Here is a 25,300-nt window from a genome sequence, read left to right as displayed (position 1 = left end):
ATTTGCAAGCACACACACATACACAAATGCACACGTGCATACACACACACACACATACACACAAATGCATATTTCTTAATTGGTAAATCTTTTCTTAACTCTTCTTGAACTGCACTGTTGGTTAAGGGCTTGTAAGTAAGCATTTCACGGTAAGGTCTACACTTGTTGTATTCGGCGCATGTGACAAATACAGTTTGATTTGATGCACACACACATACACACACACACACTCAAACACAACACACTCAAACACACACACACTCAAACACAACACACTCAAACACAACACACTCAAACACACACACACACACACACACACACACACACACACACACACACACACACACACACACACACACACACACACACACACACACACACACACACACACACACACACACTCAAACACAACACACACACACACACACACACACACACACACACACACTCAAACACACACTCAAACACACAAACTAATGCTCTACTACAGATCAAATGGGACCGATGCACATCAGATACTTTGAACACTTGGAACAATAACTCTCTAATGTTGTTCATTCTCTGGTAATGTCATATTAGACCATATGTACATGGTTTACAGAGAGAGATATGATTCTCTGGTAATGTCATATTAGACTGTGTAACACTCGTCTGATGAAGAAGGAGTGGACCAAAGCGCAGCGTGGTACGTGTTCATTATATTGATTTAAATCTGAACACTAGAACAAACATAACAAAGTGAGAAACGAACAGTTCTGTAAGGTAACTAAAACTATACAGAAAACAACTACCCACAAACCCAGGTGGGATAAAGGCTACCTAAGTATGATGCTCAATCAGAGACAACGATAGACAGCTGCCTCTGATTGAGAACCACACCTGGCCAAACACAAAGAAATAGAAAACATAGAAATAAAGAAACTAGAATGCCCACCCTAGTCTCACCCTAGTCTAACCAAAATAGAGAATTAAAGTCTCTCTATGGCCAGGGCGTGACAGACTGTATGTATATGGTTTACAGAGAGAGAGATGATTCTCTGGTAATGAGAGAGAAGGAGAGAGAAAGAGAAGGAGAGGGAGAGAGAGTCGTGAGGAAAACTCTCAAATGAGTGAATAGTCACAAAGCGGCAGGCCCAGATGGCATCCCTGGCCGTGTCCTCAGAGTGTGTGCTGGCAGGCGTCTTCTCCGATATCTTCAACATCCCAGGCTGTAGGCCCCCCCTGCTTCAAGGAGACCACTATCGTCCCTGTGCCCAAGAAAAATCAAGTGAAATGCCCAAATGACTATCGCCCGTTGCACTCAACCCGGTCATCATAAAGTGTTTTGAGAGGTTGGTCATGGCCCACATCAAGGCCAGCATGCCAGGCACACTGGACCCATCCAAACAGCTCTAACACATCTGGACAACAGGAACCCCTATGTGAGAATGCTGTTCATAGACTACAGTTCAGCATTCAACACTATTTTTCCCTCCAGGCTCGACACCAAGCTCAGAGCCCTGGGTCTGGACACCAGGGCACAACACCTCTTCCACACTGACTCTTAAAACAGAGGCCACCCCAGGGGTGTTTTCTCGGCCCTCTGTTGTACTCCCTGTTCACCCACAACTGTGTGGCTTTGCACGACGCCAACTCCATCATCAAGTTTGCCAACGACACCACGGTTGTAGTCCTGACGTAGACCAACACCACCACCACTCTTGTCAAGAGGGCACATCAGCGTCTCTACTAAGGCGGCTGAAGAAATTTAGCTTGCCACCCCAGGTCCTCTCCAAATACTGCCGCTGCACCATCGAGAGTGTCCTGACCGGTTGCATCATGGCCTGGTATGGGAATTGCTCCATCTACAACCGCAAGGCCATCCAGCGGGTGGTGAAGACGGCCCAGTACATCACTGGGACCGTGGCCCTCCGGCGGGTGGTGAAGACGGCCCAGTACATCACTGGGACCGTGGCCATCCAGCGGGTGGTGAAGACGGCCCAGTACATCACTGGGACCGTGGCCCTCCGGCGGGTGGTGAAGACGGCCCAGTACATCACTGGGACTGTGGCCCTCCAGCGGGTGGTGAAGACGGCCCAGTACATCACTGGGACCGTGGCCCTCCAGCAGGTGGTGAAGACGGCCCAGTACATCACTGGGACCGTGCTCCCACCCATCTAGGACATCTACTTGGTGAGGAAGTCCTGCAGCATCATCAAGGACCCAACACACTCCAGCCACAAACTGTTCTCTCCCTTACCGCCAGGCAGACAGTATCGGAGCATGAGGTCTGATACCAACAGGATCAGAGACATTTTCTATCTACAAGCCATCAGACTGCTGAACACTTGAACTGGACTGACAACCTGCACTGACAGCTCACTTTCCAGCCCACTTTCCAGCTCACACCCTCAAACACATAGATCCCCCGAACGCAGCTCACTCTCCAGATCCCAATCACCTGAATTCTGATCACCTGTTCACACACCTGTATGTCATTATCACACACTATTTAGTTTATTTCTTTGCACCCCATCATTGTGAGGTATTGTTACTCTTCGGACCTCTATTTTCCCTGTAATGTTATCCTCCTGTGTATGATAAATTAAAAAACTATTTGATTTATTGAATATCTGAAACATACAATATACTTGCAGTGAAGCCGCTCAACAACTGCATCATACCAGTCATCCAACAGACTCCCATTCAGAGAGACACGCAGAAGCATCCAGGGTCAATGCCCTGCTCAAGGGCACGTTGACAAATCTACCACCAGGCCAAGACACGTGAACCCGAACCCTCCAAGATCCCCCCCACAGTCCCCCAATAGCTGTCCCTCAACCATTCGAGACCCCTCCCACAGCCCCCCCCCCCCAGAAGAAAAAAAATGAATTCCGTTCCCCACCCCCAAGAACCACCCCAATGCACCAACAGCCAAGAGAATGAACTAAAGAGAAAAAAGGAAAAGACAGAAGAAAACATGCAAAAATAATTAGCCATTTAAAACAAAGGACATCAAGAACAACTGGAATCATAACATCAATGCCAACTTTATATGTTTGTGTGCATGTCTGGCACTATTACATGTATGTGTGTGTTCTTGTATGTGTTTATTTGAATGAGAGTGTGTATATGCATGTGTACAACACACCTGCACGGCATCAGCCTCAGGCAAACCGGCATTAGTTGTAAAAACACTGCCCCTCAGTGTCATGCAAACTGACTTTCTATTATGTTATTTTTTATACTTTTATCTTTGACCATCATCTCCCACACAGAAACTCCACTCTCACTTGTCTCCAATTCCACATCCCAACCCTCAGCTTCCCTCAGCCCCCATCCCACCTATCTCTCTCTCACACAGAAACTCCACTCTCACTTGTCTCCAATTCCACATCCCAACCCTCAGCTTCCCTCAGCCCCCATCCCATCTATCTCTCTCTCACACAGAAACTCCACTCTCACTTGTCTCCAATTCCACATCCCAACCCTCAGCTTCCCTCAGCCCCCATCCCATCTATCTCTCTCTCACACAGAAACTCCACTCTCACTTGTCTCCAATTCCACATCCCAACCCTCAGCTTCCCTCAACCCATCCCATCTATCTCTCTCTCACACAGAAACTCCACTCTCACTTGTCTCCAATTCCACATCCCAAACCTCAGCTTCCCTCAGCCCCCATCCCATCTATCTCTGCTGGCCAACCACTTCGGGTTTCTACGCAACACATATCTTTCAACTATGCTGTGCAGCATGACAATGATCCCAAACACACCGCCCGGACAATGAAGGAGTGGCTTCGTAAGAAGCATTTCAAGGTCCTGGAGTGGCCTAGCCAGTCTCCAGATCTCAACCCCATAGAAAATCTTTGGAGGGAGTTGAAAGTCCGTGTTGCCCAGCAACAGCCCCAAAACATCACTGCTCTAGAGGAGATCTGCATGGAGGAATGGGCCAAAATACCAGCAACAGTGTGTGAAAACCTTGTGAAGACTTACAGAAAACGTTTGACCTCTGTCATTGCCAACAAAGGGTATATAACAAAGTATTGAGATAAACTTTTGTTATTGACCAAATACTTATTTTCCACCATAATTTGCAAATAAATTCATTAAAAATCCTACAATGTGATCTTCTGGATTTTTTTTTCTCATTTTGTCTGTCATAGTTGAAGTGTACCTATGATGAAAATTACAGGCCTCTCTCATCTTTTTAAGTGGGAGAACTTGCACAATTGGTGGCTGACTAAATACATTTTTGCCCCACTGTATATATCAACTCATACATCCTGTACCATGGAATCGGTACATCAAAAATCTCTTCCCAACTATTTTGCAATCTGTATGGCACAGTTGTCAACATCCTGGTCCTCAAATGAAACGGGTATACTTTCCTATGTATGCTATTTTTATTCCTCCGCCAGTTTTGATCCTTTATATTGGGCAGATAGACCAGTTCCCTACCTCCTCCCGCTGCCACCTGCCTCCTCCATTTTTGGGGTAATGCTGTAATCAATTGGTTGTACTCTTGGATTGAGCAGACCTTCCCGTACAATTCTGATAACTCCATGAAGGACATAACTCTACCAATCCAATTTACAATATCATTTAAGAACAAAATACCCTTTTCAAACATATTTCCCATAAATGCAGGTATTTTATCAACCAGCACATTTGAGTTCAGCCATAATATTTGTTGTAATGTTTGTTGTATCTTTTCAGGGGGGTGAAATTGAAATTGTAGCTAGTTCTGCAATGCTTGTTTGAAAAAGAGAGATATTAAAAAAAAAAAAGGATAATTTTCAATTAATCGAAAATGAGACAGGGCAATCTGCACAAAGGCAAAAGGGCAATTTTTAAACAATGGATGAGCTTTTCTTAGTAATCTACTTGAGAACCATTTAGGGTTCAAATAAACCTTTTGAATGAGTGAAGCTTTTAGAGAGGTTTAGTGCTTTTATATTTGATGATCTCAACCCACCCAGTTCATATTCATTATATAGATAGATAGGCACGTCTTATTTTTGTCTGGTTTAGCGTCCCAGATAAAGCGGAATATTTTTTGCTCAAATGATTTGAAAAGCGAATCATCAGGATCAGACAGTGCCATAAGTAACTGAGTGAACAGAGATATGACTAAGGAGTTAATCAGGGCAATTTTTTAATAAATAGACAGGTATTTTACCACTCCATGGTTGTAGGATCTTGTCTATTTTAAGTTTTCTATTGAAATTCATTGTGGAGAGCTTATTTATATATTTTGTGATATGAATACCGAGTATGTCAACTTCACCATCAGCCCATTTTATAGGTAAACTGCAGGGTAATGTAAAAGTTGTATTTTTTAAAGATCTAATATGTAATATTGGACACTTACCATAATTAGGTTTTAGTCCAGAGAGTACAGAAAAGTTATCTAGATCTTCAATGAGACATTGCAGGGATCTAGCTTATGGACTTAATATAAAACTTGAGTTATCGGCATACATGGACACCTTTGTTTTTAAGCCTTGGATTTCTTATCCTCTAATGTTGTTATTGGATCTGATTTTAATAGCTAGCATTTCAATGACAATAATGAATAGATGTGGTGACAGCGGACACCCTTGTTTAACTCCTCTTGACAATTCAAAACTCTCTGAGAAGTAGCCGTTATTTACTATTTTACACCTGGGTTGCTATGCATTAGAGAGACAATAGAGAGAGAGGGAGAGAAGAGAAGAGAAAAGAGAGTGAGAAGAGAGCGAGATCAGGTGTGTGTTTATGTATAAGTCTGTATGTGTAAGCTAGCATGTAATTGAGTACGTGTATGTTCATATCCACCTCATAATGTTCAGTTATTTTTACAGTACCCATACTTTTTTTTCGTAACCTGAAGTCCCTGTAGAATTTAGTACAGCCATGGTGTTATGGAGCTGTCTCGGAATAGCTGTCCGTCTATAAAGGGTTTGTATGATAGTTTTGGCCTGCCTCACTAACGACGCATTTTGCCCCCAAACTGGGGTTTTAATGATTCCTCCTGAAATTACAACTGACTACTGAGGTGTGTTGACAGTGTAGCACAGATCATTAGGATATTGTCAGCCACGCCAAAGGCAGATTTCTAGATGAAAAGAAACATGTTCACACAGAACTATCGCTTCTCTGTGGTTTGGAGATTTGTCTTGCAATGCTTTGAGATTTTTTGGGTATTTTTTTTAAAAACTGCATTTTACAACTTATTTTGTGTGTTAATATACAGGAATCAAATCACAGTTTATTTGTCACGTGCGCCAAGTACAACAGGTGTAGACCTTACAGTGAAATGCTTACTTACAAGCCCTAACCAACAGTGCAGACCTGACAGTGAAATGCTTACTTACAAGCCCTAACCAACAGTGCAGACCTTACAGTGAAATGCTTACTTACAAGCCCTAACCAACAGTGCAGACCTTACAGTGAAATGCTTACTTACAAGCCCTAACCAACAGTGCAGACCTTACAGTGAAATGCTTACTTACAAGCCCTAACCAACAGTGCAGACCTTACAGTGAAATGCTTACTGACAAGCCCTAACCAACAGGTGTAGACCTTACAGTGATATGCTTACTTACAAGCCCTAACCAACAGTGTAGACCTTACAGTGAAATGCTTACTTACAAGCCCTAACCAACAGTGCAGACCTTACAGTGATATGCTTACTTACAGGCCCTAACCAACAGTGCAGACCTTACAGTGAAATGCTTACTTACAAGCCCTTTCCAACAGTGTAGACCTTACAGTGATATGCTTACTTACAGGCCCTAACCAACAGTGTAGACCTTACAGTGATATGCTTACGTACAAGCCCTAACCAACAGTGTAGACCTTACAGTGAAATGCTTACTTACAGGCCCTAACCAACAGTGTAGACCTTACAGTGAAATGCTTACGTACAAGCCCTAACCAACAGTGTAGACCTTACAGTGAAATGCTTACTTACAAGCCCTTTCCAACAGTGTAGACCTTACAGTGATATGCTTACTTACAAGCCCTTTCCAACAGTGTAGACCTTACAGTGAAATGCTTACTTACAAGCCCTTTCCAACAGTGTAGACCTTACAGTGAAATGCTTACTTACAAGCCCTAACCAACAGTGCAGACCTTACAGTGAAATGCTTACTTACAAGCCCTAACCAACAGTGCAGACCTTACAGTGAAATGCTTACTTACAAGCCCTAACCAACAGTGCAGACCTTACAGTGAAATGCTTACTTACAAGCCCTAACCAACAGTGCAGACCTTACAGTGAAATGCTTACTTACAAGCCCTAACCAACAGTGCAGACCTTACAGTGAAATGCTTACTGACAAGCCCTAACCAACAGGTGTAGACCTTACAGTGATATGCTTACTTACAAGCCCTAACCAACAGTGTAGACCTTACAGTGAAATGCTTACTTACAAGCCCTAACCAACAGTGCAGACCTTACAGTGATATGCTTACTTACAGGCCCTAACCAACAGTGCAGACCTTACAGTGAAATGCTTACTTACAAGCCCTTTCCAACAGTGTAGACCTTACAGTGATATGCTTACTTACAGGCCCTAACCAACAGTGTAGACCTTACAGTGATATGCTTACGTACAAGCCCTAACCAACAGTGTAGACCTTACAGTGAAATGCTTACTTACAGGCCCTAACCAACAGTGTAGACCTTACAGTGAAATGCTTACGTACAAGCCCTAACCAACAGTGTAGACCTTACAGTGAAATGCTTACTTACAAGCCCTTTCCAACAGTGTAGACCTTACAGTGATATGCTTACTTACAAGCCCTTTCCAACAGTGTAGACCTTACAGTGAAATGCTTACTTACAAGCCCTTTCCAACAGTGTAGACCTTACAGTGAAATGCTTACTTACAAGCCCTTTCCAACAGTGTAGACCTTACAGTGATATGCTTACTTACAGGCCCTAACCAACAGTGTAGACCTTACAGTGAAATGCTTACGTACAAGCCCTAACCAACAGTGTAGACCTTACAGTGAAATGCTTACTTACAAGCCCTTTCCAACAGTGTAGACCTTACAGTGATATGCTTACTTACAAGCCCTTTCCAACAGTGTAGACCTTACAGTGATATGCTTACTTACAAGCCCTTTCCAACAGTGTAGACCTTACAGTGATATGCTTACTTACAAGCCCTAACCAACAGTGCAGACCTTACAGTGAAATGCTTACGTACAAGCCCTAACCAACAGTGTAGACCTTACAGTGAAATGCTTACGTACAAGCCCTAACCAACAGTGTAGACCTTACAGTGATATGCTTACGTACAAGCCCTAACCAACAGTGTAGACCTTACAGTGAAATGCTTACTTACAAGCCCTAACCAACAGTGTAGACCTTACAGTGTAATGCTTACTTACAAGCCCTAACCAACAGTGTAGACCTTACAGTGATATGCTTACGTACAAGCCCTAACCAACAGTGTAGACCTTACAGTGAAATGCTTACGTACAAGCCCTAACCAACAGTGTAGACCTTACAGTGATATGCTTACTTACAAGCCCTAACCAACAGTGCAGACCTTACAGTGAAATGCTTACGTACAAGCCCTAACCAACAGTGTAGACCTTACAGTGATATGCTTACGTACAAGCCCTAACCAACAGTGTAGACCTTACAGTGAAATGCTTACTTACAAGCCCTAACCAACAGTGTAGACCTTACAGTGAAATGCTTACTTACAGGCCCTAACCAACAGTGTAGACCTTACAGTGAAATGCTTACTTACAAGCCCTAACCAACAGTGTAGACCTTACAGTGAAATGCTTACTTACAGGCCCTAACCAACAGTGCAATTTGTAAGTAAAAAATAGGTATTAGGTAAACAATAGATAAGTAAAGAAAAACAGTAAAATGACAGTGAAAATAACAGTAGCGAGGCTCTATACAGGTGGTACCGGTACAGAGTCAATGTACGGGGCCACAGGTTAGTCGGGTTAATTGAGGTAATATGTACATGAATGTGTAGTTAAAGTGACTATGCATAGATGATAAACAGAGACTAGCAGCAGCGTAAAAGAGGAGTTGGGGGGTTGCAGGACATATTGCAAATAGTCCGGGTAGCCATTTGAATACCTGTTCAGGAGTCTTATGGCTTGGATGTGAAAGCTGTTGAGAAGCCTTTTGGTCCTAGACTTGGCGCTCCGGTACCGCTTGCCATGCGGTAGTAGAGAGAACAGTCTATGACTGGGGTGGCTGGGGTCTTTGACAATTTTTAGGGCCTTCCTCTGACACCGCCTGGTGTAGAGGTCCTGGATGGCAAGCAGCTTAGCCCCAGTGATGTACTGGGCCGTACGCACTACCCTCTGTAGTGCCTTGTGGTCGAAAGCCAAGCAGTTGCCGTACCAGGCAGTGATGCAACCTGTCAGGATGCTCTCTATGTTGCAGCTATAGAACCTTTTGAGGATCTAAGGACCCATGCCAAATCTTTTCAGTCTCCTGAGGGGGAATAGGTTTTGAGCCCTCTTCACGACTGTCTTGGTGTGTTTGGACCATGTTAGTTTGTTGGTGATGTGGACACCAAGGAACTTGAAGCTCTCAACCTGCTCCACTACAGCCCCGTCGATGAGAATGGGGTCGTGCTCGGTCCTCCTTTTCCTGTAGTCCACAATCATCTCCTTAGTCTTGAATCCGGTGGTCAGTTGATTCGTGGTTTATCCTTATGGCTTTAATATACGTGTGAATACAGTTGAAGTCAGAAGTTTACATACATCTTAGCTAAATACATTTAAATGCAGTTTTTCACAATTCCCGACATTGAATCCTAGTAAAACATTCCCTGTCTTAGGTCAGTTAGGATCACCACTTTATTTTAAGAATGTGAAATGTCAGAATAATGGTAGAGATAATTATTTATTTCAGCTTTTATTTCTTTCATCACATTCCCAGTAGGTCAGAAGTTTACATACACTCAATTCGTATTTGGCAGCATTGCTTTTAATTTGTTTAACTTGGGTCAAACGTTTCAGGTAGCCTTCCGCAAGCTTCCCACAATAAGTTGGGTGCATTTTGGCCCATTCCTCCTGACAGAGCTGGTGTAACTGAGTCAGGTTTGTACACTATACATCAAATACACATGTTAAACTACCGTGTTGTCAGGATGAAAAATAAGCTTATATCCTGTGATTGTACTGGATCACCCTTTAAAATGACTCATTAGATAGTGAGGGATGTGGTTTTAATCCTACTAATAAGATCTCAATGCTCTGTAATTGACTATGTGTACAGCCGTATATATTCCCCCCCAAGCAGACACATCGATGGCTCTGAACGAACTTTATTTGACTCTTTGCAAACTGGAATCCATTTATCCGGAGGCTGCATTCATTGTAGCTGGGGATTTTAACAAGGCTAATCTGAAAACAAGACTCCCTAAATTTTATCAGCATATCGATTGCGCAACCAGGGCTGGAAAAACCTTGGATCACTGCTATTCTAACTTCCGCGACGCATATAAGGCCCTGCCCGCCCTCCTTTCGGAAAAGCTGACCACGACTCCATTTTGTTGATCCCTGCCTACAGACAGAAACGAAAACAAGAAGCTCCCGCGCTGAGGTCTGTTCAACGCTGGTCCAACCAATCTGATTCCACACTCCAAGACTGCTTCCATCACGTGGACTGGGATATGTTTCGTATTGCGTCAGACAACAACATTGACGAATACGCTGATTCGGTGAGCGAGTTCATTAGAACGTGCGTTGAAGATGTCATTCCCATAGCAACGATTAAAACATTCCCAAACCAGAAACCGTGGATTGATGGCAGCATTCGCGTGAAACTGAAAGCTCGAACCACTGCTTTTAATCAGGGCAAGGTGACCGGAAACATGACCGAATACAAACAGTGTAACTATTCCCTCCGCAAGGCAATCAAACAAGCTAAGCGTCAGTATAGAGACAAAGTAGAATCTCAATTCAACGGCTCAGTCACAAGAGGTATGTGGCAGGGTCTACAGTCAATCACGGATTACAAAAAGAAAACCGGTCCAGTCACGGACCAGGATGTCTTGCTCCCAGACAGACTAAACAACTTCTTTGCTCACTTTGAGGACAATACAGTGCAACTGACACGGCCCGCAACTAAAACATGCGGACTCTCCTTCACTGCAGCCGACGTGAGGGAAACATTTAAACGTGTCAACCCTCGCAAGGCTGCAGGCCCAGACGGCATCCCCAGCCGCGCCCTCAGAGCATGCGCAGACCAGCTGGCTGGTGTGTTTACGGACATATTCAATCAATCCCTATCCCTGTCTGTTGTTCCCACATGCTTCAATAGGGCCACCATTGTTCCTGTTCCCAGGAAAGCAAAACAACTACCGCCCCGTAGCACTCACTTCCGTCATCATGAAGTGCTTTGAGAGACTAGTCAAGGACCATATCACCTCCACCCTACCTGACACCCTAGACCCACTCCAATTTGCTTACCGCCCAAATAGGTCCACAGACGATGCAATTTTCAACCACACTGCACACTGACCTAACCCATCTGGACAAGAGGAATACCTATGTGAGAATGCTGTTCATCGACTACAGCTCGGCATTTAACACCATAGTGCCCTCCAAGCTCGTCATCAAGCTCGAGACCCTGGGTCTCGACCCCGCCCTGTGCAACTGGGTACTGGACTTCCTGACGGGCCACCCCCAGGTGGTGAGGGTAGGCAACAACATTTCCACCCCGCTGATCCTCAACACTGGGGCCCCACAAGGGTGCGTTCTGAGCCCTCTCCTGTACTCCCTGTTCACCCACGACTGCGTGGCCACGCACGCCTCCAACTCAATCATCAAGTTTGCGGACGACACAACAGTGGTAGGCTTGATTACCAACAACGATGAGACGGCCTACAGGGAGGAGGTGAGGGCCCTCGGAGTGTGGTGTCAGGAAAATAACCTCACACTCAACGTCAACAAAACTAAGGAGATGATTGTGGACTTCAGGAAACAGCAGAGGGAACACCCCCCTATCCACATTGATGGAACAGTATTGGAGAGGGTAGAAAGTTTTAAGTTCCTCGGCGTACACATCACAGCCAAACTGAATTGGTCCACCCACACAGACAGCATCGTGAAGAAGGCGCAGCAGCGCCTCTTCAACCTCAGGAGGCTGAAGAAATGTGGCTTGTCACCAAAAGCACTCACAAACTTCTACAGATGCACAATCGAGAGCATCCTGTCGGGCTGTATCACCGCCTGGTACGGCAACTGCTCCGCCCACAACCGTAAGGCTCTCCAGAGGGTAGTGAGGTCTGCACAACGCATCACCGGGGGCAAACTACCTGCCCTCCAGGACACCTACACCACCCGATGTCACAGGAAGGCCATAAAGATCATCAAGGACAACAACCACCCGAGCCACTGCCAGTTCACCCCGCTATCATCCAGAAGGCGAGGTCAGTACAGGTGCATCAAAGCTGGGACCGAGAGACTGAAAAACAGCTTCTATCTTAAGGCCATCAGACTGTTAAACAGCCACCACTAACATTGAGTGGCTGCTGCCAACACACTCCAGCCACTTTAATAATGGGAATTGATGGGAAATTACGTAAAATATATCACTAGCCACTTTAAACAATGCTACCTTCTATAATGTTTACATACCCTACATTATTCATCTCATATGTATATGTATATACTGTACTCTATATCATCTACTGCATCTTTATGTAATACATGTATCACTAGCCACTTTAACTATGCCACTTTGTTTACATACTCATCTCATATGTATATACTGCACTCAATACCATCTACTGTATCTTGCCTATGCCGCTCTGTACCATCACTCACTCATATATCTTTATGTACATATTCTTTATCCCCTTACACTTGTGTCTGTCTATAAGGTAGTAGTTTTGGAATTGTTAGCTAGATTACTTGTTGGTTATTACTGCATTGTCGGAACTAGAAGCACAAGCATTTCGCTACACTCGCATTAACATCTGCTAACCATGTGTATGTGACAAATAAAATTTGATTAGATTTTTGTATTAATGAATCATCATCTAGTGACCTTGGCTTATCAATGCCACTTTCCCGACGTCCAGTTCCTAACCAGTACAGCAGTGGCTGTAGTGTAGTTGTAGTGAATTCATTGTAGCTTACAGGCTCATGTAGAGGTGCTCCTGATGTGAGACATTTGTTGAAAGATCATAGAATCCCTAGAATGTTGTCAGCCAGCACACGTACAAAAAGCTCAGCCCATCACGGAGATATAGATTCTCTTCAGCTGATCACCTTGAAGCGGTTTTCCACCAATATTTGCTATTCCCAGATAAAAGTCAATATAGAGAGGGCCATGAAGAATAGACTAGTAAACTCTTAAATCCACAGAAAGCTCTACCCTTAACAGAAAAACCACATGATTTCACATCAAATTTGACCTTTTAAATTATTGGGACAACATGTGTTTTTGGAACACTTCACACGTTTTCACATGTGTAGTTTAATGTTATCACATGTGTAGTTTAATGTTATCACATGTTGCTTTACGTGTTGTCACCTATTATCACATTACCTTCACATAAGATCACATGAAATTCCAGTGTTTTTTCCATAAGGGTAGAATACTGATCCATATTTGTATGAGACTCAGTTGGCACAGCACGGGCTCAAATACATGATTCAAATACTTGTCTTTGAAAGGTTTTTATTGCAGTTTTTTACCAATTAAAACAAACACTATACATCTGACTGTATCAAATAAGGTTTATTTCGATAGGCCTATGTCCTGTGTTTCCAATGAGTGTAACTTTACCTCTCAATGTACATCTGACTGTATCAAATAAGGTTTATTTCGATAGGCCTATGTCCTGTGTTTCCAATGAGTGTAACTTTACCTCTCAATGTACATCTGACTGTATCAAATAAGATTTATTTCGATAGGCCTATGTCCTGTGCTTCCAATGAGTGTAACTTTACCTCTCAATGTACATCTGACTGTATCAAATAAGGTTTATTTCGATAGGCCTATGTCCTGTGCTTCCAATGAGTGTAACTTTACCTCTCAATGTACATCTGACTGTATCAAATAAGGTTTATTTCGATAGGCCTATGTCCTGTGCTTCCAATGAGTGTAACTTTACCTCTCAATGTACATCTGACTGTATCAATAAGGTTTATTTCGATAGGCCTATGTCCTGTGCTTCCAATGAGTGTAACTTTACCTAACTGTCCATGCAACATTTTCATTGCCTCAAGAGTATTAAACAGACATACACAGACTTCCATATTACTTCCACATTTGGTACCAACTTCTTCATCTTGTGCAGGGGATTATAAATACCACATTTACGTCACAGTAGCACTTCGCATCAGAAATACAAGAACACTTTCAATCAATGTGTGTTTGTCTGATTTAGACATATATTCTATCAGACGAACGGGCTGCTCAGGACGCGTCGTTTTGTATATGGTTTGTCCCAGTCTGACAGAGGTGGCTAACGACACAGTGAAATTCATATTGTTTGTCCCAGTCTGACAGAGGTGGCTAACGACACAGTGAAATTCATATTGTTTGTCTCAGTCTGACAGAGGTGGCTAACGACACAGTGACATTCATATTGTTTGTCCCAGTCTGACAGAGGTGGCTAACGACACAGTGACATTCATATTGTTTGTCCCAGTCTGACAGAGGTGGCTAACGACACAGTGAAATTCATATTGTTTGTCCCAGTCTGACAGAGGTGGCTAACGACACAGTGACATTCATATTGTTTGTCTCAGTCTGACAGAGGTGGCTAACGACACAGTGAAATTCATATTGTTTGTCCCAGTCTGACAGAGGTGGCTAACGACACAGTGAAATTCATATTGTTTGTCCCAGTCTGACAGAGGTGGCTAACGACACAGTGACATTCATATTGTTTGTCCCAGTCTGACAGAGGTGGCTAACGACACAGTGAAATTCATATTGTTTGTCCCAGTCTGACAGAGGTGGCTAACGACACAGTGAAATTCATATTGTTTGTCTCAGTCTGACAGAGGTGGCTAACGACACAGTGAAATTCATATTGTTTGTCCCAGTCTGACAGAGGTGGCTAACGACACAGTGAAATTCATATTGTTTGTCCCAGTCTGACAGAGGTGGCTAACGACACAGTGAAATTCATATTGTTTGTCTCAGTCTGACAGAGGTGGCTAACGACACAGTGAAATTCATATTGTTTGTCCCAGTCTGACAGAGGTGGCTAACGACACAGTGAAATTCATATTGTTTGTCTCAGTCTGACAGAGGTGGCTAACGACACAGTGAAATTCATATTGTTTGTCCCAGTCTGACAGAGGTGGCTAACGACACAGTGAAATTCATATTGTTTGTCCCAGTCTGACAGAGGTGGCTAACGACACAGTGAAATTCATATTGTTTGTCTCAGTCTGACAGAGGTGGCTAACGACACAGTGAAATTCATATTGTTTGTCTCAGTCTGACAGAGGTGGCTAACGACACAGTGAAATTCATATTGTTTGTCCCAGTCTGACAGAGGTGGCTAACGACACAGTGAAATTCATATTGTTTGTCTCAGTCTGACAGAGGTGGCTAACGACACAGTGAAATTCATATTGTTTGTCCCAGTCTGACAGAGGTGGCTAACGACACAGTGACATTCGTGTAAGGAGTAGTACAGAAATTCTGCATTTTTGTTGTGTTTTTTTTACCATTACTCATAACTTCATAATACATTTGACCAGTAAACAACAAGTAATCCTTCATGTGCTGTCAAGCACCAAATCATTTTAATTTAGCTGCTTCCAAACACTAATGCAAAGTAGGCATGAGCCAGCCGTTCACATAGTTGATAATACACTGTACACCAAGGTAGTAAATTACATTGAGAGGGGTTAAGTAAGACACGCAAAGGACAAATCTTTTCATTAAAAAAAACTTACAATCAATTAATGAAGCCAACTATAGACAGCGGGATGTAATTGATATGGACTTAATGTCTCCGATATAACATAATAGCAGGACGTGAGTCTTCTTCTGTGGTTGATTTTTCAGGCAGTACAATGAACTGACTGATTGAAGGTGTCATCGGACTGAGATAAGATAAGGTCATGAACCTCTCCCTGGCCTCTTGTAATGTTTCCCCCCAGCCAAATGGATGGAAACAGACAGTGCTTGTGCAATTCTGTACTCAACCTGAATGGGAAAAAAATAATTTATTTTAATGTTTCTACATGATGTTGACAATCTTAAAGGGGCAAGCTGAGATTCAAACATCTATAAAGTGGTCTGCCTAATGGATGTGTCAATCACAGATTGGCTCTTTAACAAGCATAGCATACTGTATCTACTTTTGATTCCCTATACATTTTATATATATATATTTATATATATGTATATTTATATATATATACTACCGTTCAAAAGTTTGGGCTCACTTAGAAATGTCTTTGTTTTTGAAAGAAAAGCTTTTTATTTTGGCAGTTAACCCACTGTTCCTAGGCCGTCATTGAAAATAAGAATTTGTTCTGAACTGACTTGCCTAGTTAAATAAATAAAAATAACATAACATTGATCAGAAATACAGTGTAGACATTGTTAATGTTGCAGCCAGGATGGTAACTACATTAAAGGCTAGTTATACTGGAGGATGATAGCTACTGGAGGATGATAGCCAGGATGGTAACTACATTAAAGGCTAGTTATACTGGAGGATGATAGCCAGGATGGTAAACTACATTAAAGGCCAGTTATACTGGAGGATGATAGCTACTGGAGGATGATAGCCAGGATGGTAACTACATTAAAGGCCAGTTATACTGGAGGATGATAGCTACTGGAGGATGATAGCCAGGATGGTAAACTACATTAAAGGCCAGTTATACTGGAGGATGATAGCTACTGGAGGATGATAGCCAGGATGGTAACTACATTAAAGGCCAGTTATACTGGAGGATGATAGCTACTGGAGGATGATAGCCAGGATGGTAACTACATTAAAGGCCAGTTATACTGGAGGATGATAGCTACTGGAGGATGATAGCCAGGATGGTAACTACATTAAAGGCCAGTTATACTGGAGGATGATAGCTACTGGAGGATGATAGCCAGGATGGTAACTACATTAAAGGCCAGTTATACTGGAGGATGATAGCCAGGATGGTAAACTACATTAAAGGCCAGTTATACTGGAGGATGATAGCTACTGGAGGCAGATAGCCAGGATGGTAACTACATTAAAGGCCAGTTATACTGGAGGATGATAGCTACTGGAGGATGATAGCCAGGATGGTAACTGCATTAAAGGCCAATTATACTGGAGGATGATAGCTACTGGAGGATGATAGCCAGGATGGTAAACTACATTAAAGGCCAATTATACTGGAGGATGATAGCCAGGATGGTAACTACAGTAAAACCTGATCATTTAAGGTAGCTAGTGGAAAAGGAGAGACCTGGGAGAGACACTGGAGCTAACTGTTAATGAGGCATACCCCTGCCTCGTGGCAGCAGTTAGCAGCCACTCACGAACACACACACACACGTGCGTGCACACACCAGCCTCAGACTGCATCAAAGCCTACATCAGACCAAACAAGGGCTTTAAAATTAATGAATGGCTTTGTCTCTGAGGGGTAATTTTCCATCATCAGCATTGGCAAACCCTATTGTCAGGGACTGAATAGGGGGGGAGGGAGAGCGGGGAGAGGGAGAGCGAGAGCAAGAGGAAGAGAGCACACCGTTGTTGGCTTGCATTTATCCTCATTAATTCTCAGATCACAGTCAATTCTCTTTCTCTCTCCCTGATAGTTCTCTCTTTCTCTCTCTCTCTCTCTGATTAATTCTCTCTCTCCCTGAAAAATCTCTCTCTCTCTCTGAAAAATCTCCCTCTCTCTCGCTTCCTGATAATTCTCTTTCTCTTCCTGATAATTCTCTCTCTCTCCCTGAATATTCTCTTTCTCTTCCTGATAATTATCTCTCTCTCTCCCTGAAAATTCTCCCTTTCTCTCGCTTCCTGATAATTCTCTCTCTCTCTCTCCCTGAATATTCTCCCTTTCTCTCTTCCTGATAATTATCTCTCTCTTCCTGATAATTATCTCTCTCTTCCTGATAATTATCTCTCTCTCCCTGATAATTCTCTGTCTTTTCTTTCTCCTCAGGGTATTGGTCCCATTACTGTCCAGAGAGAAGGAGGGTCAGACGGAGGGGGGTGTTAAGGTTAGCCCATCTACCCTGGAGGCTACCCTGCGTCAGATCAAACAGGCTGGTCTATTGGGACTCAAAGTCTAACTGATATTGATAGAGGTCTCGCTTCTAGCAGGTCGATAAATCACGACAACAACCTAAAAGAGGCTGAGTTCTGAGGTGCAGCCATTTAACAGTGGTCTGTCTGTCTGATGTCTGAGGTGTCGCCATTTAGCAGTGGTCTGTCTGTCTGATTTCTGAGGTGTAGCCATTTAACAGTGATCTGGCTGTCTGATTTCTGAGGTGCAGCCATTTAACAGTGGTCTGTCTGTCTGATTTCTGAGGTGTAGCCATTTAACAGTGATCTGGCTGTCTGAGTTCTGAGGTGTAGCCATTTAACAGTGGTCTGTCTGTCTGATGTCTGAGGTGCAGCCATTAAACAGTGAGTGGTCTGTCTGTCTGATTTCTGAGGTGTAGCCATTTAACAGTGATCTGGCTGTCTGAGTTCTGAGGTGCAGCCATTTAACAGTGGTCTGTCTGTCTGATGTCTGAGGTGCAGCCATTTAACAGTGGTCTGTCTGTCTGATTTCTGAGGTGCAGCCATTTAACAGTGGTCTGTCTGTCTGATGTCTGAGGTGCAGCCATTTACCAGTGGTCTGTCTGTCTGATTTCTGAGGTGTAGCCATTTAACAGTGGTCTGTCTGTCTGATTTCTGAGGTGTAGCCATTTAACAGTAATCTGTCTGTCTGATTTCTGAGGTGTAGCCATTTAACAGTGATCTGGCTGTCTGATTTCTGAGGTGTAGCCATTTAACAGTGGTCTATCTGTCGGATTTCTGAGGTGTAGCCATTTAACAGTGGTCTGTCTGGCTGATTTCTGAGGTGTAGCCATTTAACAGTGATCTGGCTGATTTCTGAGGTGTAGCCATTTAACAGTGATCTGGCTGTCTGATTTCTGAGGTGTAGCCATTTAACAGTGGTCTGTCTGTCTGATTTCTGAGGTGTAGCCATTTAACAGTGATCTGGCTGTCTGATTTCTGAGGTGTAGCCATTTAACAGTGATCTGTCTGTCTGATTTCTGAGGTGTAGCCTTTTAACAGTGATCTGGCTGATTTCTGAGGTGTAGCCTTTTAACAGTGAAAATAAGAAATAGAAGAAGAACTACAATACAGGTGTATTAGGGAGCGCTTATGATTATAACAGGGTTTTTCAGACGGGTTGGGGCAATTTTTTGTCAACAAATAGCAACGTTTGTCGCAAACGAGGAATACAGTACATAAAGCATGATGAGATTCTCTAATGCTCTCTCTGCCCCAAATTACTGGAGTCTGAGTCAGTCTCTTAAAACGGTCTGCGTCACTACCCTCAATAAACTTCCAGGCATTAGAACAAGCCTTCCTGAAATGTCCCATAATTGCCTTACTGACACGGATGATATAAAGCAGAATATCATGCTATACAATGAGCCATGTAATAAAGTTGTATGATTAAATTCCTTTCAGCCAGGCTTCTTCTCTCTTCTCTCCGCCTCTCTACCTTCAGTATATTGTGTCATTTACATGCTTCACGGCTTGTAGCAAAGCAATCCTATTTACCCCTTTTACAACTCATAAATGGAAGAGGTGTGAGGGCTTTTAACAATCGCAGGACAATATACGTTTTCATTCACAGAGCTAAAAGGGTCTATGCTGTTAATGTGTGATTTTATTATCGGTTTATATGATTCTAAAGACTACAGTATTTGGGGTCGTGCAGCAGAAATGTTTTCCCTCTTATGAAATGTGTCAACATTCCTTCCTCATAAATACGTTTGCAAACATATCATAATTCTTCAAGAGTGCATTGATGGAAAAATGAATTCCCATCGTGCTTTAAGTTTTTCTGCCAGTCAACAGAAAACCTTTTTCTACGAGCAGCTTCTACCAAGTCTCTGTGGCCCTATAGTGTTTACCCATCAGAGAGCACCAGCACAGTGGTTTTTCATATCATCATTTTCTTTCCAGTAACTCCACCCTGGCTTTAATTCCGCTCTGGTGAATGCAGACTAATCAATCTCTCTCAGTTACCATCTGTATGTCCTTAGCCATTGTCTTCGTACTGTACTGTACAGTGTGGCTTGTGGATAGTCAGTCTCCTAAGTGAACTAGAAGAGCTACATATCCTTTGTGTTGAGTGTTCTTGCATCTATCTGCTTTAGTAAATATTTAGACAATAACCATGTCAATGTTTGCATTTGTTGTGAATCATTTTCTACCTGTAAGGTTTCTACTCATTTTCTACTGTAAGGTTTTTTGTAGTGTGCTCATGTTTAGATAGTAAAAGCCCATCTCCATTCCACACCTCCACTGAGAACAGCATAAAAAAAGGATGGTCACTTTGTTACCTGCGATGAATAAAGCTAATATTTCCATATACCCTGCCAATTAGAGACAAATACAAGACACACCAAGGCTACGGTCCACCCTCGTCTTTACCTCATTATAGGCAGGGTAGGGCCACATTCCAGAACTCCTAATGTGCATCCCAAATGGCACCCTATTCCCTATATTCCAATGGGGCATTGGTCAAAAGTAGTGCACTATATAGGCAGTAGGGTGACATTTGGGACGCGGACCTAGTTGATCTAGAATTGTGATGGCTTGTGTTTCCAGCTGTGAGGCTTTCCTCTTTCCTTTTAATCAGTGTTCAGTGCTGGACAATTACAGGCCCTAATATTCATAAAGAGCCTTCGGTTAGAGAGAGACATGGCTTTGAATGAGGGTAGGCTGGGATGTCTGACAGCATTAAACAGCGAGAGGGCTTGAATTGATCCGTGACTCCTGCAGACATTTGACGTCTTAGCTTTGAGGAAAAGATCTTTGCCCTGGACAATAAATAAAAATGTTAATGAATTCCTCTGCATTCTGGGACTAAGAAATCCATTCCATGTGATGTTTTCACAGTAGGTAGTGGCAGCCAATGTTGACGTAACTATTGTACAGTTGAAACTCCCATCACCATTACTGTGTTATGAGTCTGAGTGAGTTTAGAAGTGAGATAAATACTTAATAATGAGCCTCCAAAATATGCATTCAGTAACAGGTGCCATAGAGTCTATGTATTGGCACCACAAGATAACACACCACTGACTCATGTAAGGAGATTTGTAAGGGGGCTATATATTTTGTTATTCATGGTATACCAGTGATGAACTCTCAAGAAAACCAAAGAAACACAGCTCCCTGCCTCCCCTGACACTCTGTAGGAGGGGCAATCACAATCAGAAGCCTTTCATACATTATTTCTGTTCAGATCCATATTTCATATTTCTATGAAGAACACTAAGGCTCCGTCCCAAATGGTACCCTATTCCCTATATAGTGCCCTACTTTTGATCAAATGTAGTGCACTATATACAGAAGAGCGTGCCATTTGGGTGGCATCCTAGAACTCTCTATGGAGCGTAATTAAATTTCAAGGCTGGCGTTGTAACTTATCACACACTCAGTTGAAGGGTCCTTTTTTTTATCATTTTGTCCCAGACCCCTGGCGCTGCTTTCTAGACTGACAAACTCAATAGGGATGACGTGTTGCATCGCAGCTGAATAGTGGCATACCAATCAGACAGTTTTCATATGAGTTGAAGTCAGAAGTTTACATATACACTTAGGTTTGAGTCATTAAAACTCGTTTTTCAACCACTCCACAAATTTAATGTCAACAAACTATAGTTTTGGCAAGTCGGTTAGGACGTCTACTTTGTCCATGACACAAGTCATTTTTCCAACAATTGTGTACAGACAGATTATTTCACTTATAATTCACTGTATCACAATTCCAGTGGGTCAGAAGTTTACATACACTAAGTTGACTGTGCCTTTAAAAAGCTTGGAAAATTCCAGAAAATTATGTCATGGGTTTAGAAGCTTATTGACATCATAGGCTAATTGACATCATTTTTTTTGTCAATTGGAGGTGTACCTGTGTATGCATTTCAAGGCCTACCTTCAAACTCAATGCCTCTTTGCTTGACATCATGGGAAAATCAAAAGAAATCAGCAAAGACCTCAGAAAAAAAATTGTAGACCTCCACAAGTCTGGTTCATCCTTGGGAGCAATTTCCAAACATCTAAAGGTACTGCGTTTATCTGTACAAACAATAGTACGCAAGTATAAACACCATGGGACCACGCAGCTGTCATACCGCTCAGGAAGGAGACGCTTTCTGTCTCCTAGAGATGAACGTACTTTGGTGCGAAAAGTGCAAATCAATCCCAGAACAACAGCAAAGAACCTTGTGAAGATGCTGGAGGAAACAGGTACGAAAGTATCAATATCCACAGTAAAATGAGTCCTATATCGACACAATCTGAAAGGCCACTCATCATGGAAGAAACCACTGCTCCACAACCGCCATAAAAAAGCCAGACTATCGTTTGCAACTGCACATGGGGACAAAGATTGTACTATTTGGAGAACTGTCCTCTGGTCTGATGTTTGGTGGAAAAATGGGGAGGCTTGCAAGCTGTGAAGCACAGGGGTGGTGTCACGCCTTGGTCATAGTATTTTGTGTTTTCGTTATATATTTGGTCAGGCCAGGGTGTGACATGGGTTTATTTTGTTGTGTTTCGTATTGGGGTTTTGTAGGCATTGGGATTGTGGCTGAGTAGGGGTGTAGCATAGGTTTGGCTGCCTGAGGCGGTTCTCAATCAGAGTCAGGTGATTCTCGTTGTCTCTGATTGGGAACCATATTTAGGTAGCCGGGGTTTCACTGTGTATTTTGTGGGTGATTGTTCCTGTCTTTGTGTTTGCACCAGATAGGGCTGTTTCGGTTTTCACACGTTTATTGTTTTTGTAAGTTCGTGTTTCTTTATTATTTAATAAACATGGATTGCAATAGCCACGCTGCATTTTGGTCCGACTCTCCTTCGACGGAAGAAAGCCGTAACAGAATCACCCACCACACACGGACCAAGCAGCGTGGTAACAGGCAGCGACAGCAGGAGAAACGAAAGGAGGAATGGACATGGGAAGACGTGTTGGATGGCAAGGGTTGGATCGCTAAACATGGATTGCAATAGACACGCTGCATTTTGGTCCGACTCTCCTTCGAAGGAAGAAAGCCGTAACAGAATCACCCACCACACACGGACCAAGCAGCGTGGTAACAGGCAGCGACAGCAGGAGAAACGAAAGGAGGAATGGACATGGGAAGACGTGTTGGATGGCAAGGGTTGGATCGCTAAACATGGATTGCAATAGACACGCTGCATTTTGGTCCGACTCTCCTTCGACGGAAGAAAGCCGTAACAGAATCACCCACCACACACGGACCAAGCAGCGTGGTAACAGGCAGCGACAGCAGGAGAAACGAAAGGAGGAATGGACATGGGAAGACGTGTTGGATGGCAAGGGTTGGATCGCTAAACATGGATTGCAATAGCCACGCTGCATTTTGGTCCGACTCTCCTTCGACGGAAGAAAGCCGTAACAGAATCACCCACCACACACGGACCAAGCAGCGTGGTAACAGGCAGCGACAGCAGGAGAAACGAAAGGAGGAATGGACATGGGAAGACGTGTTGGATGGCAAGGGTTGGATCGCTAAACATGGATTGCAATAGCCACGCTGCATTTTGGTCCGACTCTCCTTCGACGGAAGAAAGCCGTAACAGGTGGCAGCATCATGTTGTGGGGTGCTTTGCTGCAGGAGGGACTGGTGCACTTCACAAAATAGATGGCATAATGAGGGAGAAAAATGATGTGCATATATTGAAGCAACATCTCAAGATCAGTCAGGAGATTAAAGCTTGGTCGCAAATGGTTCTTCCAAATGGACAATGACCCCAAGCATACTTCCAAAGTTGTGGCAAAATGGCTTAAGGACAACAAAGTCAAGGTATTAGAGTGGCCATCACAAAGCCCTGACCTCAATCTTATAGAACATTTGTTCTATTTGTTTTTCAGAACTGACAAAGCTTGTGTGAGCAATGAGGCCTACAAACCTGACTCAGTTACACCAGCTCTGTCAGGAGGAATGGGCAAAATTCACCCAACTTCAAATCAAATTTGATTTGTCACATACACATGGTTAGCAGTTCCGACAATGCAGTAATAACCAACAAGTAATCTAACTAACAATTCCAAAACTACTGTCTTATACAAAGTGTAAGGGGATAAAGAATATGTACATAAGGATATATGAATGAGTGATGGTACAGAGCAGCATAGGCAAGATACAGTAGATGGTATCGAGTACAGTATATACATATGAGATGAGTATGTAAACAAAGTGGCATAGTTAAAGTGGCTAGTGATACATGTATTACATAAGGATGCCGTCGATGATATAGAGTATAGTATATACGTATGCATATGAGATGAATAATGTAGGGTAAGTAACATTATATAAGGTAGCATTGTTTAAAGTGGCTAGTGATATATTTACATTTCCCATCAATTCCCATTATTAAAGTGGCTGGAGTTGAGTCAGTGTCAGTGTCAGTGTGTTGGCAGCAGCCACTCAATGTTAGTGGTGGCTGTTTAACAGTCTGATGGCCTTGAGATAGAAGCTGTTTTTCAGTCTCTCGGTCCCAGCTTTGATGCACCTGTACTGACCTCGCCTTCTGGATGATAGCGGGGTGAACAGGCAGTGGCTCGGGTGGTTGTTGTCCTTGATGATCTTTATGGCCTTCCTGTAACATCGGGTGGTGTACGTGTCCTGGAGGGCAGGTAGTTTGCCCCCGGTGATGCGTTGTGCAGACCTCACTACCCTCTGGAGAGCCTTACGGTTGTGGGCCGGAGCAGTTGCCGTACCAGGCGGTAATACAGCCCGACAGGATGCTCTCGATTGTGCATCTGTAGAAGTTTGTGAGTGCTTTTGGTGACAAGCCGAATTTCTTCAGCCTCCTGAGGTTGAAGAGGCGCTGCTGCGCCTTCTTCACGATGCTGTCTGTGTGAGTGGACCAATTCAGTTTGTCTGTGATGTGTATGCCGAGGAACTTAAAACTTGCTACCCTCTCCACTACTGTTCCATCGATGTGGATAGGGGGGTGTTCCCTCTGCTGTTTCCTGAAGTCCACAATCAACTTATTGTGGGAAGCTTGCTGGAGGCTACCCGAAACGTTTGACCCAAGTTAAACAATTTAAAGGTAATGCTACCAAATACTAATTGAGTGTATGCAAACTTCTGACCC

General features: G+C 43.2%; 1 protein-coding gene across 1 annotated transcript in view; it reads left to right on the top strand.

The window, feature by feature from the left end:
• Nucleotides 1–25,300, top strand: part of LOC116361740 (protein eyes shut homolog) — a gene marked incomplete at its 3' end in the record, with an annotated part of 120,861 nt that overhangs the window by 37,052 nt on the left and 58,509 nt on the right. The window lies entirely within an intron of this gene.

Source organism: Oncorhynchus kisutch, unplaced genomic scaffold (genome assembly GCF_002021735.2).
Source record: "Oncorhynchus kisutch isolate 150728-3 unplaced genomic scaffold, Okis_V2 scaffold738, whole genome shotgun sequence".
Lineage (NCBI taxonomy): Eukaryota > Metazoa > Chordata > Actinopteri > Salmoniformes > Salmonidae > Oncorhynchus > Oncorhynchus kisutch.
This window is presented reverse-complemented; position numbering and strand designations above follow the sequence as displayed.